Source organism: Prosopis cineraria, unplaced genomic scaffold (assembly GCF_029017545.1).
Source record: "Prosopis cineraria cultivar Desert tree isolate PC_DT_omini unplaced genomic scaffold, ASM2901754v1 PC2, whole genome shotgun sequence".
Classification (NCBI taxonomy): Eukaryota; Viridiplantae; Streptophyta; class Magnoliopsida; order Fabales; family Fabaceae; genus Prosopis; species Prosopis cineraria.
Window position 1 is genome coordinate 31,049,098 of NW_026555333.1, and position 18,185 is coordinate 31,067,282.

Sequence of the window (18,185 nt, forward strand, 5' to 3'; positions counted from 1 at the left end):
TTCCTTTAGGATTGTCTTCCTTATCACCTCATCACTTGGCACACAAATTCAATCCCGATAAGTCATATATCCATCATCATTGAATCCAAATTTCATAGGTCTCCTCTCTTCAATATCCTCATGGATCCCAAGTAGATATTCGTCCTCAAACTGAGCAGTTCACAACTCTTTCTAGAATTCATTGGTTATGACCATAGAATGCAAGTTGCACAACGTCATCTGAGGTGCTTTCCTTTGAGTATCTAAGAAAGTCTTAAGTAATCAATGCTCTTGAACCATCATCTGAGTAACATGCACCGTTTTCCTACTTAGCGCGTCTACCACTACGTTGGCTTTACCCGGATGGTACTTGATCTCAAAGTTGTAATTCTTAAGAAATTCCATCTATCTGCATTGCCTCATGTTCAGTTCCTTCTAATCCACTAAGTACTTTAGACTCTTGTGATCATTAAATACTTCAAACATAGACCCATAGAGATAGTGTCACCAAATTTTCAAGGCAAAAACCACTGCTGCTAACTCCAGATCATGAGTCGAGTAATTCTCCTCATGCGGTCACAACTGTCTTGAGGCATATGCAACAACTCGATCATCTTGCATTAAAATGCACCCTAAACCTTTCAACGATGCATATGTGTAAACTACATATGGCAATCGAGGATTAGGAATAATGAGTACTAGAGTAAACGTCAGTTTCTTCTTCAATTCTTGAAATGTCAACTCACACTTATTAGTCCACATATACGGCTAATCCTTTCAAGTCAACTTAGTTAAAGGAGATGCAATTTGTGAAAATCCCTGAATGAATCACCGATTGTAGCTTGTGAATCCCAAGAAACTCCTAATCTTTGTCACTGAGGTAAGTGGTTCCCATTTCAACATAGCATCCACCTTGTGTGGATACACAGCAATTCCTTCTGCCAACACCACATGACAAACGATTCTTACTTCCCCTAGCCAAAACTCACATTTGTTGAGTTTGGCATATAACTTGTTGTCCTTTAAAAGTTGTAGGACAGTACGAAGATACTTTGCGTGCTCTTCCTCATCTCTTGAGTAAATTAGAATATTATCAATGAATACTACCACGAACTTATCCAGATAAGGACGGAAGATTTTGTTCATATAGTCCACAAACATTACTGGAGCATTAGTCAATCCAAATGACATCACTAGGAACTCATAGTGGCCGTATCTAGTATGAAAGGCACTCTTTGGTACATCCTTGACCCTGACTCGCAATTGATGGTAGCCTGATCTCAGGTTAATCTTTGAGAACACCGCAGCTCCAACCAACTGATCTAGCAAATCATCAATCTTGGGCAAAGGATACTTGTTCTTGACTGTCACTTTGTTTAGCTGTCTATAGTTAATGTAAAGTCTCATTCTATCATCCTTTTTCTTCACAAGTAACACCAGTGATCCCCACAGGGACATACTTAGTCTTATGAGCCCTTTTTCTAGTAATTCCTCCAATTGTTTCTTTAGCTCTGCCAACTCTAATGGAGACATCCAATACGAAGCTTTTGATATGGGTTCTGTTCCAAGTACAAGATCAATAGAAAATTCCACCTCTCATTCAGGCGGTAATCCAGACACTTCTTTTAAAAATACTTCAGGAAATTCATTCACCACTCCAATTCTCTTAATTCCTCCGTCATAAACGGCATGAATGGAAAAGAACACCATATATGCCTGACAACCCTATTGAATGCAATTTTCTGCTTGCATTACAGACAAGAATCTTGACTGATTAGATTTCATTATGGGTATAGTGTACACTGGCAAGGATATTATCTTTCTTGCACAATGTAGTGTCGCATTATTTGCTGACAACCAGTCCATACCCATTACTACATCAATCCCAATCATGGGTAGACAGATCAAGTCGATGGTAGTTGATCTATTCTCAAATCAACACCTAGACAAGCACAGTCGGTTCTCACAGAAATTCCCACTAACGTAAACACATTAATCACATATGGCAAGGCATGCACAGATAATTTCAACCTCAATACACGATCATTAGAAATGCAAGAATGGGTAGCACCCAAATTAAATAAAGTATCTATATCACATTTGTGTAGTGAGATTTTACCTCTAATCAAATTTGGAGATGCACCTCCCTCCTCCTGGGACAACGCAAATACTCTCCCAGGAACAGTTGATCTCTACTCTATGGTACCCACTCTGTCCTCTTCACAATATTTGGCTATGTGCCCCAACCTGCCACACTTGAAGCAAACCCAACACTTCCCCACATGATATCTCCCACACTTCAAGCACTGAGGGGTTTTGGTTGTACTAAGTGTAGGCACAGGCATCGTGGAAGCCTGCTGAGATAGCTGTGCACCACTGGCACTATTCCTTAGTCCACTACTTCTCTGGAAGGAACCTCAGGACTGTGATCCCTTTTGAAAGGTCTTCTTCCCAAAGCACCCAAAACTACCAGAGCTAAAACCAGATTTCTTGCTAACTCCACTAGTAAGGCCAAGCGACTGTGAGAATCTGCCCTGGCTATCCCTTCTCTTCTCAGTCTTTGCCTCTCTGCCCCTTCTCACAGTTATTCTCAGCTTATTGCACATCTCATCATAAGATGTGATCTCAAACAAGGCCAATTATTGTTGGTACTCAAGCCTCATCTTCTCAAGTAGCCTCTCAGCCTTCCATTTCGAGTCATCATTCCTTATGACATAGGTAGAGTACTTCAACAATTGATTGAACTTGGCAATAAAAGCTTCTTCATCAAGATTTCCTTGCTTAAATTCATGAAACTCACCCTCTTTTTCTGCTTTAAAGGCCACTAGGAAGTAAAAATTGAAAAACCTTACTTTAAATTCCTCCCATGTCCACTTGACTCCACCTGTCGGTCTTACTGACTTCCACCAATGTTTAGCCTCTTTTACAAGCAGCACTGAGGCCAAAGTCACCTTCTGCTCCTCTGAGCACGGCACCACTTCAAATATTGTCTCAATTCTTTCAATCCACTCTGCAGCTTCGCCCTCCTTCATTGTTCCATCAAAGATAGGCGGATGAAACCATGAAAAACTCTTCCATACTCGATCCATGGAATTTTGTGAACCACTACCACCCACAACTCCAAATTGCTTGGGAATGCTCTCTTCATAAATTTCATCTTCTTGCTCATACATCTCTTCTTCATTCTCAATTGTTCTACTGTCTCCTTTTGCCCTATCATTCCTTGGTGCACCTTGTCCCTGCGCCAAATTATGTATTTCTTGCATCAAATTCCTTATCTCCAATAGCAACGCTTCATTACCCTGCAGCTCATTCCTCAGTTGTTCTAAGTTCTGACCAACCGAAATATGATTCTCTGGCGATAGTTCATTAGTCTCTAGTATCACATCCGTATTAGATGGGTTACCACCCATAGTTGTTCTGGCGGTTCTTCTTCTTGCCATCCTCTCTCCCCTCTTAAAGATGGAAGTAACCACACAAAGAGCAAGTGGTAAATAAGATAACTATGCAAAGAAAAGGTAAGTGTAACGAATATATATGCCAACTTCTAGACATGAATGCAACAAACAAAACCATCCAACACAACAACCACACATACCAGTCTCGAAATGCTTGAAACTAATACTAAATTGTAATGTCCACCTTAGCATCAGCAGAACAATACACATGCATCGTTGTGATAACTAGGATTTAATAAAATCCTCTAAAGAAGTTATCACAACTTAAGGGTTTGAAGATAATTAGTTTAAAACATTGGGATCCCAAGAAAACCCTTTTTAAAAGATTGTTTAAGCTCAAACCATGGTTAAAAATCGATAAAGAGCAAATATGGAAGCATGGAAATTAATTTACTTCGAAACAGACTAAAATAGCCCCAATTTAGTCCGTTCGTTGCGGCGCAGGCTAAGCCTGCAGCGGTGGATAGCACAGAAGGACAAATCCCTCGAGAGCCTCTTGAGCCATGGCGCAACAATCATGCACCGCGGCACGCACCTGCTGTCATGACAGCAGATTGTTGTCATGACTTTTCTCCGAACTTCTAGAGTGCACCGTTTTGCCATCCGACATCCGATTTGAGCAGTTCAAATGTCCACATGAAGCTCTTTGAGCCCTCTAGCTAATGGCACTAGTTTTATACCCAAACAATCATCCATTTAAAAGATGGACATTCAAACCCAAAATGGTTCATTTTCACAACAAAACACATACTATGGTATTCAACTCACAATACATAATGCCTTTAGCCTCAGAGACACCTTGACCACCTCAAATGGACCACACGCCATATAACAATTCATTCATACCACACAATTAAGCAATCACACTCAAAATGACCACCAAACCCCCATTGGATAATAACACAACGGGGTGAATAAAATTCAACACATAAATCAATTGGTCATTTTGGCACTCAAAACACTTGACATATATATCATATATAAGTATAAATTGGCCAAGCACACACTTAATCCACAACAACAATCTTGGACTAAGATTTATACACTTATCACAAGATTCACACAAGTAATATCCAAATAATATCATGTTCCTAAGTTGGCAATATATAGTGGCTATATTCGTTACAAAATCAAAAAGGAGAAAGGGAAGAGCTATACTACAACACTCTTTACTCTTCAAATGCTCCTTCCTTTCCCTTACCCCTATTGAAGCCCTTACTTATAAAATTTAACCACAGGGTGAGATAAATATCTTAGTAACCAATATAGTTCAACAAATATTTATTATCACAAATAATCATGACAAAGTAACATAACTATAGTAATTTTAAATATACCATATTTATGAGATAAGAGTAACTTTTCATAACAAAACATAATTTTCACACTAGCATGATCATCTAACCACCGAACCTCTAATGCTTCCCGACATGAAACCATAGGCTCTCTTGGATCAACCATTTGTTAACCCGAGCACACTTTCAGTGGTAGAAATACTTGGCTAAAGGCAATCTAACCTGCCTACAGACTATGGTTTTTTCCTCTTTACACACTTGTGATAAAGGCATCATTGACTTTTAACCGCACCCTAACGGGTACCAGGGAGTTGCCAAACTGGCCAAATGTCATATGATAACAGTCTTATATAATGCTGCACCGGATGTCCCATGGTGTCAGCCTAACCATATAGATTTTTCACTCACATATCTCCCTACACACATATCCCCACATATCTCGGGTGAACTCCCACCCCCTATGATCATGCTCTTTCATAATTTTCACTACTTTTCATCACACTTCCACATCACGAACTTATATGCATAGTATATACAGTTCAATTAAAATCAATAACCATTTACAAATCAATTTTTCATGCTAAAATCATTTACAATATCAAATTATGCACAAAACTCTTCAAAACCACAACTTTACCATTAGTAATTACTTCTATACAGTTATAATAGCTAATAAACATTATAAACTATATGGTTATCTTAGCCTTTTGTTATACAAAAAGGTTACCGTGGCTCAATGTTAGCTCTGCATGTTCTATATGCACGATATGACAATTGTCAATTATCACTCCGAATAACCTTGAATTCTCTAGGATCTAAGTGTCTAAAAATACTTAAATTCCTTTTCTAACAATACCAACTATTCCCACACACTCTAACCATTCTATTAAACATTCCAACACGCCAAATTCACTAATTAATATCCCCTACAGTCTCAAAATTCTTAAATTATACTTAGGGTTCGTCCAAACCCTTACCAAAAATTCTCAATCACCACAAAACTCATAAACTTAAGCTTAGAAACTTGATTTAACTCCCCAAGATCTTAAATAAATCAATAGGTTCGGTCTAAACCTAAGGGAACCAAAATCAAAGCCCCTACTACCTCAAATATTCAGATTTTTGCATAAAAGAGGGAGATGAAGGAATATACAACTTACTTAATAGTAAATTAGGCTCCAAATGCCCTCAAAGTAGCCTAGGTATCATGCCCTAGCAGACCAAAAACTCTCCTCCGTTGCTCTCTCATTTTTCCTTCTTCTCTCTTCTGTTTTCAATCTATTTTCGCAATCTAATAAGTGCTTATTTTGCTCGTGCACTGTGGCGCATGGCATAGAAAGTTCCACATTATTTTAAACTCCCTTTCGTGCCATGACCTGCTTGAACCTCGACCTAGCCCTCTTCTAAGGCTGTCCAAGGATCCAAAAACCATATTAGTCTCCCGTAACCCTCACTAAATCAACAATTTATCTAAATTGACCAAATTACCCTTGAAAATATTGATAATTACTAATGGGAAAACTTAAGATGTTACACCCAACAACATCAATTTATATAAATAATTTTTTATTAATAATAACAATATTATATTTAAAATTGTTAGAAGCCACTTTCTCTTATCCATAAAATTTCTCTCCTACGATCTAATTTATTATCATAACTTCCCAACTTCCCTACCCCTTAAAAATATACAATTTCAACATGTCACATTAGATTTTTTTCAAATTTTTTTAGGTATGAAATATTATTGTATTTAAAATAAATTATTGCAATTCCTATTACCTATCATTTTTCTCTCATTATTTCTCCCACTTTCCTTTCAAATCATAACTTCTCATAATATTTTTTTATATTTTTAAATGCACAAGCCCATGATTGAATTGAACAGTTACAAAGCACATAGAGTTTTCTTTCCCTTCTAATATGATTTAGATGTTTCATTTTCTCATCATGAAAAAAAAAGAATCATACAACTCTCCTCCTCTTCAGCTCTTTTCTCATTCACCAATCTCTTCTTACCTCCCATTTATGTCATCATTCATGAAGATTCTTCATTCTCGAGCATGATGAAGTTTGTCAAGTGCTTATAGGTGTTGAAAGAGTGATTCACTTTTTAATAAATCTCACCTTCGTCATGTTGGATGCAAAGTAATTGAACGTGAAGTAATATTAAATAAAAAATAAATTGAATAAAAGGAGTTGGGTCAAAGTATTACTAGATTCAAGAGTAACATAATTTACCTGACTGCCCATACAAGTTGAGACTACTAGAGTTAATATGGTGCACAACAAATGCATTGAAAAGAGAAAGAGAAGGAGAGGAAGAACAAGCTAAATAACTATTTGTTCTAAGATGTATTCTACCTCTAGCCACTTGTCTCTATTTATAGTGGAGGGAGACCACCTCTGAAAAGGAAAATCTAATCAATAATAATTTACCTCATTATGGAGGGAATACATTAATTGAAATAGTCACCATTATTGCATGAATTTTATTTGTATTCGGCCCAAGATAAGATTGTTGTGACCAAACATAGTGAATCTTAGTGTGACAGCCTCTTATTCGTTGCCAAGCATTCTGTCTACAACCTTAATCTAGCACCAAACAAAACATTGTTCAACATGATCTTTTAATCCAGCACTAGACAAACGTAAGGTTGTGATCCAAAGGAAGAGGTTTCCTATCTGCCGTGATCTGATGGTACTAGTGGCTCTATTAGTTATATCTGCTACTTGCTAAGATATAGGTTTGTGTTTGAGCTTTAAGGATCTGAACTTCAAATTTTCAAGCCTCAATTTGCCTCAATTTGTCACAAAATCTCTGAAATTGTGTAAAAAGAGGTAATTTAGTGAAAAAGGTATTGTATATATTTTCTATGCATAATTCAAGCTTACTAAGGTGACTTTAAAAAAGAAAAATTGCAAAATTTAAACACTTCTACATAAATTGAATCATTTTATATGAAACCTAGCTATATTATAAATAAGGCATTTTGCAAAATGGCACTATAACGATGCAAGAGAGTTCACTAATAAATAAAGCCACGAGAGATTAATATCCATTTTCCCATTGCAAAATCTTGATAATTTTGGTCATAATGGTTTTTTCAAGAGTAGAAGTAGAGATGAAAGAGAAAGTTGTGCTTATATATCTTCAAAGCTAGTGCATCAATATCCTTTAATTAAGTTTAATTTGTTCCTACCTCTTTCAATCTTTGGATACAAATAGGGATGATAACAAATTTTTTTAAGAATACAATGAAATGATGAATACTCTTGAGAAAGAGTAAGACATTAGGAATATATTATGAGGTGTGTGCAAGTGATTGCTTTGCAGATATCCTCCTTAGTCAGTGTTAGGAGGGTCGGTTATGAGTAAATTTTGCTGTACAGAGTCTCTACCTCTCGCGCACAGGGACCTTGTTATTGTCTGGTTGATTCTATTTTTCCTTTTGATTTTCAGTATTTAATTAGCTAAAAAGGAAAGAATTGAAATAACAAATAGTTCATTGTCAAAGCTTGTATTGATTTTTTCTTGACCATGTATAAGAAATCATGAAATGGGGAATGTCTGGTGGGTGATAGTAAAAGAGAAGAATATGATATTCGTATGTTTATTGGAAAAAAGATATGGAATTATATAACAAACATAAGGAATGAAAGAGGCTTTAATTAATGTAATGAAGTAGATGAGAAAAAGGGGAGGAGGCGAGGTCCAATGAGCTACTTAGATTTATACATCTATGTGTATAATTCCAAATGCAATTTGTAAATTTATTGGCTTCTTAATTATATTACAGATTCACTTTGTGATTCTCATCAGTAGACAAGGGAAAGTAAGGGTTACTAATGGTATTCACCTTGCTCTCAAAAGGAGAGATCCAAGGTATTCCTCAGAGTTAAGGCTAACAATCATTATACCAGCACTGATTCTTACTTCTTATGTTCTAAATTCCAAGTACTCTATAATATATTTTTTTTGGTCAAAACACTCTACAATATATGCTATTTTTTCATTTGAATCATCTAACTAAGTGCCTCCATTATTATTAATGGTCTTTAATGAAGTTAAATTAAAGATATTGTGTGATTGCATAGTTGGTTGTGTCTTTTCTTTTGTACTCTGATATTCTAATACATACATTTTTTCATTTAAAATGTATGTATTTTAATTTGAGGTATTTGGTGAGAAGAGTCATCTTTATTTTGATAGGTTTCTTTGCTTGAGAGGAAGTTGTTGTAGTAATTGTCTGTATGTTAAAAGAAGTTTGACATTGCCTAAATGAAGAGTGCTCCTAGTATATAAATACTAAGAAATAAAATGGGTTAGTAAAATGGGTTTGGAAGAAAAGTGAATTTGCACACATGAAATAGACCAACTCAGGGCAATTGTAGTTGAAAACAGTTGATTCGCCTCCAAGAAGTATTGGGTTCTTTTTACCAAATTATTTTTGTGAAAAGATAAATAATTATTTTTGAGCTTACCAGAAAACTTGATATTTGACTGATTCAAATTCAAATTCCAACCTCAAAACTAGAATTCTTAAATAGATTTTTTAATCAAGCTTCATTACTGTGCTGTCTCTCCAATGGCTCAGTGCTTAATGCAAATCATGTATGCGTAACTGAGGTTTTGTGCTTAATTGAGAAGTTGCCAAAATCATGAAATGATTACAAACAATGGCTGAAATACAAATAGAAGCAATTATCCTTGACTGACATGATCACTCATATTATAATCGAAGACACCAACTATAAGGTAGTATGTGCAGATCGAACCAGAGAAATGACATCTAAAGCTAATCTGGTGGAGACAAAACCTCATAATAAGAGATATGACACTAAAACCATAGATAACAAAAATAATAGGAAATCTAATCACAAATCCAGTTCTTCTAACCCCTCTTTTAAGAAAAAAGGAGACTATTTTATTTGTAATAAACCAGGACACTATGCAACATAGTGTTGCAAGAGAACAAACCGTGATAAGCCTCAAAAGCCAATTGTAAAATTGGTATAATGAGATGATGATAGTGATGATAACATCATTACTGCAGTGGTGTCCCAAGCTCTCTTAATTTCTGATGTGAAGAAATGGGTGGTAGACTCTAGAGCTACCAGACAGATATGCACTAATTGAGAGATATTTACCTCCTATGATTCTATAAAGGAAGGGGAAGACCGTGTTTACCTTGTTGATTCCCAAACTGTCAAAGTTCAAGGAAAAGGAAAAGTGGTCTTAAAGTTCACATCAGGGAAGACTCTGGCTTTGAGTGACGTTTTGCATGTGCCTAAAGTTAGAGCAAACTTAGTTTCAGTTGCTCTGTTAGGAAAAGCTAAGGTTAAAGTGTCATTTGAATCTGCTAAGATTGTAATGACAAAGAATAATGTATTCATAGGGAAAGAGTATTGTAATCAGGGACTATTTATTTTGAATGTTGATGAAATGAATAAAATTGCATCTTCTAAGTATATGCCTGTTTATATGATTGGTTCCTTTGATTTGTGGCATGCTAGACTAGGTCATGCTAGTAAATGTTATATAAATAGGATGCGACAACTTGGTCTTCTTTCATAAATCAAAAATAATGATTTTGGAAAATGTGAAGTATGTGCAGAAATCAAATAAAGTAAAAAACCTCATTTTTCTAGTCAAAGAGAATCTGAATTACTGTCTTTAATTCACTGATTTGAAACAAACTATGACTAGAGGCAGTAAAAATTATTATATCACTTTTATTGATGACTTTTCAAGACATATTAAGGTATACTTGTTAAGAAATAAAGATACAAAAGTTGAGAATCAATTAAACAAAAAGATTAAAAGAGTTAGATTTGATAGAGGTGGAGAATATGTTTTATTAAATAATTTTTGTCAAAAAGAATTTATTATTCATGAGAAAACATTTCTTTATTCTTCCAAATCTAATGATGTTGTAGAAAGAAAAAATAGAACATTAAAAGAGATGATGAATGCTTTGCTTGTGAATTCTTCTGTACCTGATAACTTATGGGGTGAAGCTATTTTGTCTACATGTTTATTACAAAACAGAATACCACATAAGAAAAAAAACACCTTATGAATTGTGAAAAGGGTTTACCCTAAAGTTAAAATATTTGAGAGTGTGGGGGTATCTTGTAAAAGTTTTATTGCCTGATCTTAAAAAGAGAAACATTGGTTCTAAAACTTCTAATTGCATGTTTATTGGGTATACTGAATGAAGTGTAGCTTATTGATTTTTAGTTTTAAAAAGTGATGTTTTAGATCTCAACACAATTGCTGAGACCAAGGATACTGAATTTTTTGAACATATTTTTCCCTTGAAAATTGAGCATGTTTCTAAACTTGTTGAGAATTCTGAGGTTGAACAAAATTTGAATGAGGATTTAGTTTTAAGGAGAAGTAAAAGGCAAAGTAAAGAAACAAGTTTTGGAGATAATTTTTATACTTATTTAGTAGAAGATGAACCATTAAGTTTTTATGAAGCTGTTTCTTCTCCTGATGCTAAGTTTTGGAAAGAAGTAATTAAAATTGAAATTGAGTCCCTAAGGAAAAATAAAACTTGGGTTTAGCATATTTGCCTCAAGGAGCAAAGGCTATTAGGTGTAAATGAATTTTTAGAAAAAAATATTTTTCAGATGGTTCAATCAATAAATATAAAGCAAGGCTTGTCGTCAAGAGTTTTACTCAAAAGGAAAATATTGATTATTTTGACACATTTTTCCTGTGACTAGAATTTCTTCTATAGGAATTCTTATTGTTTTGGCTTCGATTTACAAACTTTTTGTTCACTAAATGGATGTTAAAATAGCATTTTTGAATGGTGATTTGGAAGAAGAGATTTATATGGTGTAGCCTGAGGGATGTGTGATTTCTAGGTAAGAAAATAAAGTTTGTAAACTTGTCAAATCTTTGTATGGCTTAAAACAAACACATAAAAAATGGCATGAAAAACTTGATCATGTTTTGATAACTGATGGATTTTTTACTATTGAAGTAAAAAGATGTGTTTATAGTAGCTTGTGAATATTGATTGTGTGATTATATGCTTGTATGTGGATGTGAAACAAAAAAATTTCTTTCTTTAAATTTTGATATGAAAGATATAGGTAAGGCCAAGGTAATCTTGGGTGCAAAGATCATAAGGAATGATAATGGAATTTTACTTTTTCAAGAACATTATGTTGAGAAAATTCTCAAGAAGTTTGGACATTTTAAAGATGCTCCTCTGAGTACTCCTTATGATTTGAGTGTACAATTAAAAAAAATACAAGGGTGACCCAGTTGGTCAATTTGAGTATGCACATATTATTGGGAGTCTGTTACATTTGATGAATTTTACTAGGCCTGATATAGTTTATGTTGTAGGCAGATTGAGCAAATATACCCACTATCTAGGCAATAAACATTGGGAGGCTTTGGTGAGAGTCTTAAGATATTTGAGAGGTACCATGAATTATGGTATATTATATGGTGGATTTCCCACTGTATTGGAAGGATACAGTGATGCTAACTAGATATTGGATTTAGAAGACACGAAATCCACTAGTAGTTATATATTCACTCTTGGTAGTGGTGCAATAACCTGAAAGTCTGTGAAACAGACAATCAATACAAAATTCTCAATGGATTCTGAATTTATTGCTATAGAGCTAGCTGGACTAAGATTGAGTGGTTGAAAAACTTCTTAGTGAGTATTCCAATAGGTAAAAAGCCCATACCATCAGTGTCTTTACATTGTGATAGCTAGTCTATAGTACCAATGGCTAAAAATAAGACCTTTAATGTCAAAAGTAGACATATTTGATTGAGACATAATATTATAGGGCAGTTGCTCAAAGATGGGGTCATCTCAATTGATTATGTAAGATCAGAGTTAAATCTGGCGGATCCGTTAACTAATCCCTTAGGGAAGAAAATTATTATTGAAACATCGAGGGGAATAAGACTTTAGCCTATTTGAAATTAACAGTAATGGCAACCTAACCTTTGTGATTGGAGATCCCATGAAGAAAGTTCAATGGCTAAGAACAAATCACTTATTAATTCTGTTAGCACTGAATTTTTGTCCCTTCCTATAGCTTGAGAAAGTGCTAGAATGCATTGAATGAAGGTTAAGGAGTAGCTCTTAAGGTTTTTATAGTCCTTATGGATAGTGTATTCATTGCATATATACTTGATGAAAACACCTACATAAATGTGGAGTAGGGCCGCTCCTATGAGATCATAGCAAAATCTCTAGAGCATTTGTGTTAAAATTAGGTGCGCACACGATCGATAACGTGCAAAACCATCATTAACAGTAGAGACTGTGGGGGTATAATTCGATTAATAAGACCTCTAGTACACACTCAAGATTTGTTGGTTCAATAATAAAGTTACACCAACTTTTTTATATGCTAAGTTTTATTGGTCTAAGTTTGGTTTAAGTTGAAAGACACCAAATTCAAAGTGATTATCCTCCGTGTGAATAACTCAGATGATAGTAGATCATTTTGACACATGCACAGTTGAAAACAGTTGATTCGCCTTCCCTACACGCAAGTTCAAGAGGCTCTGAGTTTTTTTTACCAGATTATTTTTGTAAAAAAAATAATTATTTATGAACCTTGATAATTGACTAATTCAAATTTAAATTTGAACCTTAAGCATTTTTAGCCTTTAACGACTCAGTGCTTAATGGAACTTATGTGTGCATAACTGAGGTTTTATGCTAGTTTATGAGTGTGTAACCGAGGCTTAAGGGTCCATTATTCCAGTGCTTGAATGCCCAACGTTCATGTCTAAGACCTTAGCCTATATATAGGCATGCAGGAGGATAGAACGAGAGTGTGCCTGCCTTTTGAGTTTTCAAGGCTCTTCTCTCCTTTTCCTCCTTTGACTTCTACTGTCTTCTAGTTCTTTTGGGTTACTTTTCTAGTGTTTGTTGTTCTGTGTGCTTGCTCACTTGCAAGATGTGCTTTTTTAATCATGGGGAATTGCTGGTCCACGGTACCAATATGCCGAAATAGTTCTTAAGGACAGTGTCCTCTAGCATGACTTAAGCAGCGTTTGTTTTCCTACCTGCCACCAACAAAAGTAATCATGCTTAGAAATTTTTTAGCATATCATATCATTCACAATCTAATATACACTAGTACAAAAATGACTTTTTACAGCGGTTAAAGAGATAATGTTGTTCCAGGGGATGTAGAAAGTCCCTCTTTTTACATCGGTTATAAACCCGATGTAAAAAATTTAATTTTTACATCGGTTATAGAGCCGATGTTGAAAATTATATATAAGAAAATAAAAAAAATTTTACTTAACTTTTTACATCGGTTCATATCCTAATCGATGTAAAAAGTGTACTTTTACACCGGTTATTACATAACCGTTGTAGAATATAATATTTTTTACACCAGTTAGTACACTTTTTACACCGGTTATGGTAATAACTGGTGTAAAAAATATTATATTCTACAACGGTTGTGGTAATAACCGATGTAAAAAGTATTTTATTTTTTTTGTACTATATTTATTTTATCGATTTTACCCATTCCTGTGCATAGAAATTGCCAAATCAGACAGCCCAATTAATTTACAATTGTTTATCAAGTATTTATCAACTATTGTCGCACCCGGAAAAATGCGACGCAGACGGCGCGCGAGCGGAGGTCCCGGCCTTCACGGCGGGAACCGGATAGAATGAGGAGTCGCCACTAAGATTTTGAGGTAAATCTTGGGAAACCGATTAAAAGGAGGATAAGGGTGATCTGCGAAATCAGAGAATAGGTTCGGGAGTCGGTTGAGTGTAGGGAAGGTGTTAGGCACCCTACAACACCCGTTCGTGAGAACGGTTACCTGAAGTTTGTTGTGCTCTATTAATATGGTTTTAAAATTATTTTAATTATCCCTTTTATATTCATGTGTCTGATATAAAAATGATGATAATTGAGTGAGAAATGTTTATTTATTTATGAGGGAGGACGGACTTGACTCAGAATCTGACTCTGAGGCCTACGTACCCTGTGATGGGGATCAAAGTCCACGGAGTTCGGACTTAAAAGTTTGTCAGTAAAAATATTTTTTGAAGAGAAATTAATTAGAAATAACTCACCATTTTGCAAATAAAATAATTTCTGAAATTTTGATATGTGTGTTTTAAATTGCAAAAGGTAATTTAATTTTAATTATTTTCTCAATTTTTGAATTTTGAGTTAAAGAAAAGAAAATGGTTTAAAATTATTTTTTTATATTTTGTGATTAGGAATTTAATTGCAATACCTGCAGAACCTTATTGATTCATACAGTAATGCAATTGCTCTAAATATCTGCGGAGATTCCGAAATCTCACACGATAGAAGAGTTTGGCACTTTAATTTATTTATTTATTCTTATGTATATTTTAAGTGTTAAAAATATATTTTAAGTGTGTATATACATATTTTAAAGGTTCTTAATCATCATACCTGCAAAGCCTTATTAACTTATACAGTAATATGATTATCCTAAATATCTGCGGAGATTCCAAAATCTCACACGATAAAGGAATTAAATTTATTTAAATACATCTTTTTAGTTTAATTAATTTAATATAATATATATATATATATATTTTAAAAAGCTTAATCGTTATATCTGCAGAGTCTTATTGACTCATACGATAATATATTTATTTTAAAAGTTTACAGAGATTCAAAAATCTCACATGACTAAGAGATATAATTGGTGAATATGGTTACAATTTAAATGCATTAACTTGGTTAATTAATTTTCTAAATTGTGTATTATATGATTGTTTACAAAAAATCATTTATTTATTATAAAAATTAAAAATCACTATATCTGCGAGGATTTATTGTCCCACACGATAATGTGATTAATTTAAGTCCTTATGAAAATTCTTGAAATCTCACATGGGACTTAAATAAATTACTTAGATTAAAAGAGATAGTCATTTAAAACTATTGATTATACATATAAATTGGATCCCTATTCCTGCGAAATCTTATTGATTTACACGAAATGAGATCACTTTAAATGTCTGCGGAAATTCTTAAAATCTCACACGACGAGTAAATAATTAGAGATATATTTTCTCTTATTCATTTCATTTTTCAATTAGGTAAAAATCGAATTCTCTCCCATCTGCCTTTTATAAAATAGGCTTGTCATAACAAATAAAATCGTACATGGAATCATGATGGAGAGTGCCATACGATATGAGTGTAGCAATATTATTGACAAGTAAAGGACCTTAGGATTAATGGAGATAAAAAATCATGCCCATACATATTAATATGCCCTTTCATGCTAAAAACACATTTAAAGACTTTGCTTAATAGTTACACTAATTCTTTATTTGAAATGACGTTATGCCTAAAATCAAATTAAGCTTAGTTATGATAGCAAGCAAAAGTTATTATTCGCAATCTCTTTATCCCTTTTTTTTTCATTCTCTTTTTTTTATTTTAAAAAAATGATAATTATGTTGATTTTCATTTGAAAACTGAAAAATGTGAGACAAATATTTAAACATGAAATTTATTTATAAAAAAAATATAAATCAAACATGTGTATTTCAAATTCAGAACCAAAAAAAGCAAGGCAAATTATATGCATAATATACTGTTCATTCAATAATACTAGCAGTGATTATTAAGAGAAAGAAGAAAAAATAGCTATACCGGATGACGTGTCTTCCTCCTTCAAACTTTGACTTGATCAATCTTGGGTTGCTTCTTCTGCTTCTGGCCGGATCACGCTCAACCTCAAAGAAAAACCATTTTCCTCATCTCTTTCTTTCTATCTTCTTCTACCCGCTCTAATCAGTCTCCTCTGTCTCTCCTTGTCTCTCGTGATGCTCTCCTCCTCCTCTCTTCTTGGTTTTTTCAGTAAACACGCTCAAAAAGGAAAAGCTTCCCCCCTCGGTTTACTCAGCCTCTGTTTTCCCAAAAAAGGCTCTCACTCTTTTTTTAATCTTCCTTGCTGTGTCTATTCTTCGTCCAGCTTCCTTCTATCAGTCTCTATTTTTATTCGTTCAGTCTCGCTCTTCTCTCACGCTGAAACGTTCCTATTTTCTCCTCTCTGCTCGTTCTCGGCCTCTTTCCTCCAGTTTTCCTCTCTCTTCGTCTCAATCTCTTCCTCTCTCAGCCTCTCTTTCAGCTTCTAATCTCTGTCTCTGTTTTGCTGCGTTTTTTTCGTCGTCCCTCCTCTCCTAGTCTGAACATTCCTTTATACTCTCAGTCCTTTCCTCTCGGCTTCCTCTTTCTCTCTTTTTCTGCTGTTTTTTCTCTGCTCTGTTTTTCTAGCGTCTTTCCCGTGCATGCGTGGCTGCCTTTTGCTTTTTTCTGCTACTGTGTTTTGTGTGTGCTCGCTGCTTTGTCTCCTTTTGTGTTTGCATGCACTTTTTCTGTTTTCTTTTCATGTGCTGTAATGTGCATATCTGGTTTTGCATCTCTGGCTCTGTTTTTTCCTTCTACTGGCAGAAAAGTGTATGTATATGTGTTCTGGTTGCTTGCTGCGTTTTTTTTTTCTGTGAAGCTTTTTTCTGCAATATGTGTTTTCGTGTTTCTATTTTTGCTGTTTCTACTCATGTGTGCCTTTCTTTTTCTGTGTGTGTTTCGTGTGTTGGTGCTGTGTTTTTCCTTCTGCTCTCTCGTGTACGTGCATGTTTCTATTTCTTTTCATTATGCGTCTCTGCTTGTTTGTTTTTCTGTGTGTGTTCTTTTTGCTTTCTCGTGTGCGTGTTTGTTTCTGCTGTTTTCTCCTTTTCCTGCTGCATGGCCAAAAGTGTGTGTGTGTGCGTGTATTTCATGAGCCCTGATGCTGCATGTACCTGTTCCTTCTTCTTCTTTTTCTTCTTTTTTTTATTCTTTAATGCCCCTTTTTTTATTAATTAAATTGAGGGGGAGAAAGAAAAGTTTAATTTTAAAACATATATTTTTAAATGAAAAACAAAAGATTTAAGGAGAAAATTTAAAAATAGTTGAGTCTTAAAGATTGATTCCCAATATCTTTGAATTCTTTTTGAAAAATATAATCCTAAAAAAAAGATTAAATTTTATTTTTGTATTTATTATATTTTTTTGATTATTATTATTAAAAAAAAGAGTCCGGACAAAATACGGTGTTCACAACTATACAAAGCTATTTAACTATTAAAAAAACTAATAATTGTCTAAATTGTCAAAATTGCCATTCCTGTGCATAAAAATTGCCAAATCAGACAACTCAATTCATTTACAATTGTTTATCAAATATTTATCAACTATACAAAACTATTTAACTATTAGGAAAACTAATAATTATCTAAATTGTGTCAACTATCAAAATTAAAACATGTCTAAAAGTAACAAAAAACCTCACAAGTTCTCCACAAAATAGGTTGCCCAACGTATGCGGATGTCTTTAATTTCAGCTTCAGAAAATGCATCCGAATTGTCGAACATCTAAAATTTGATTCATAAA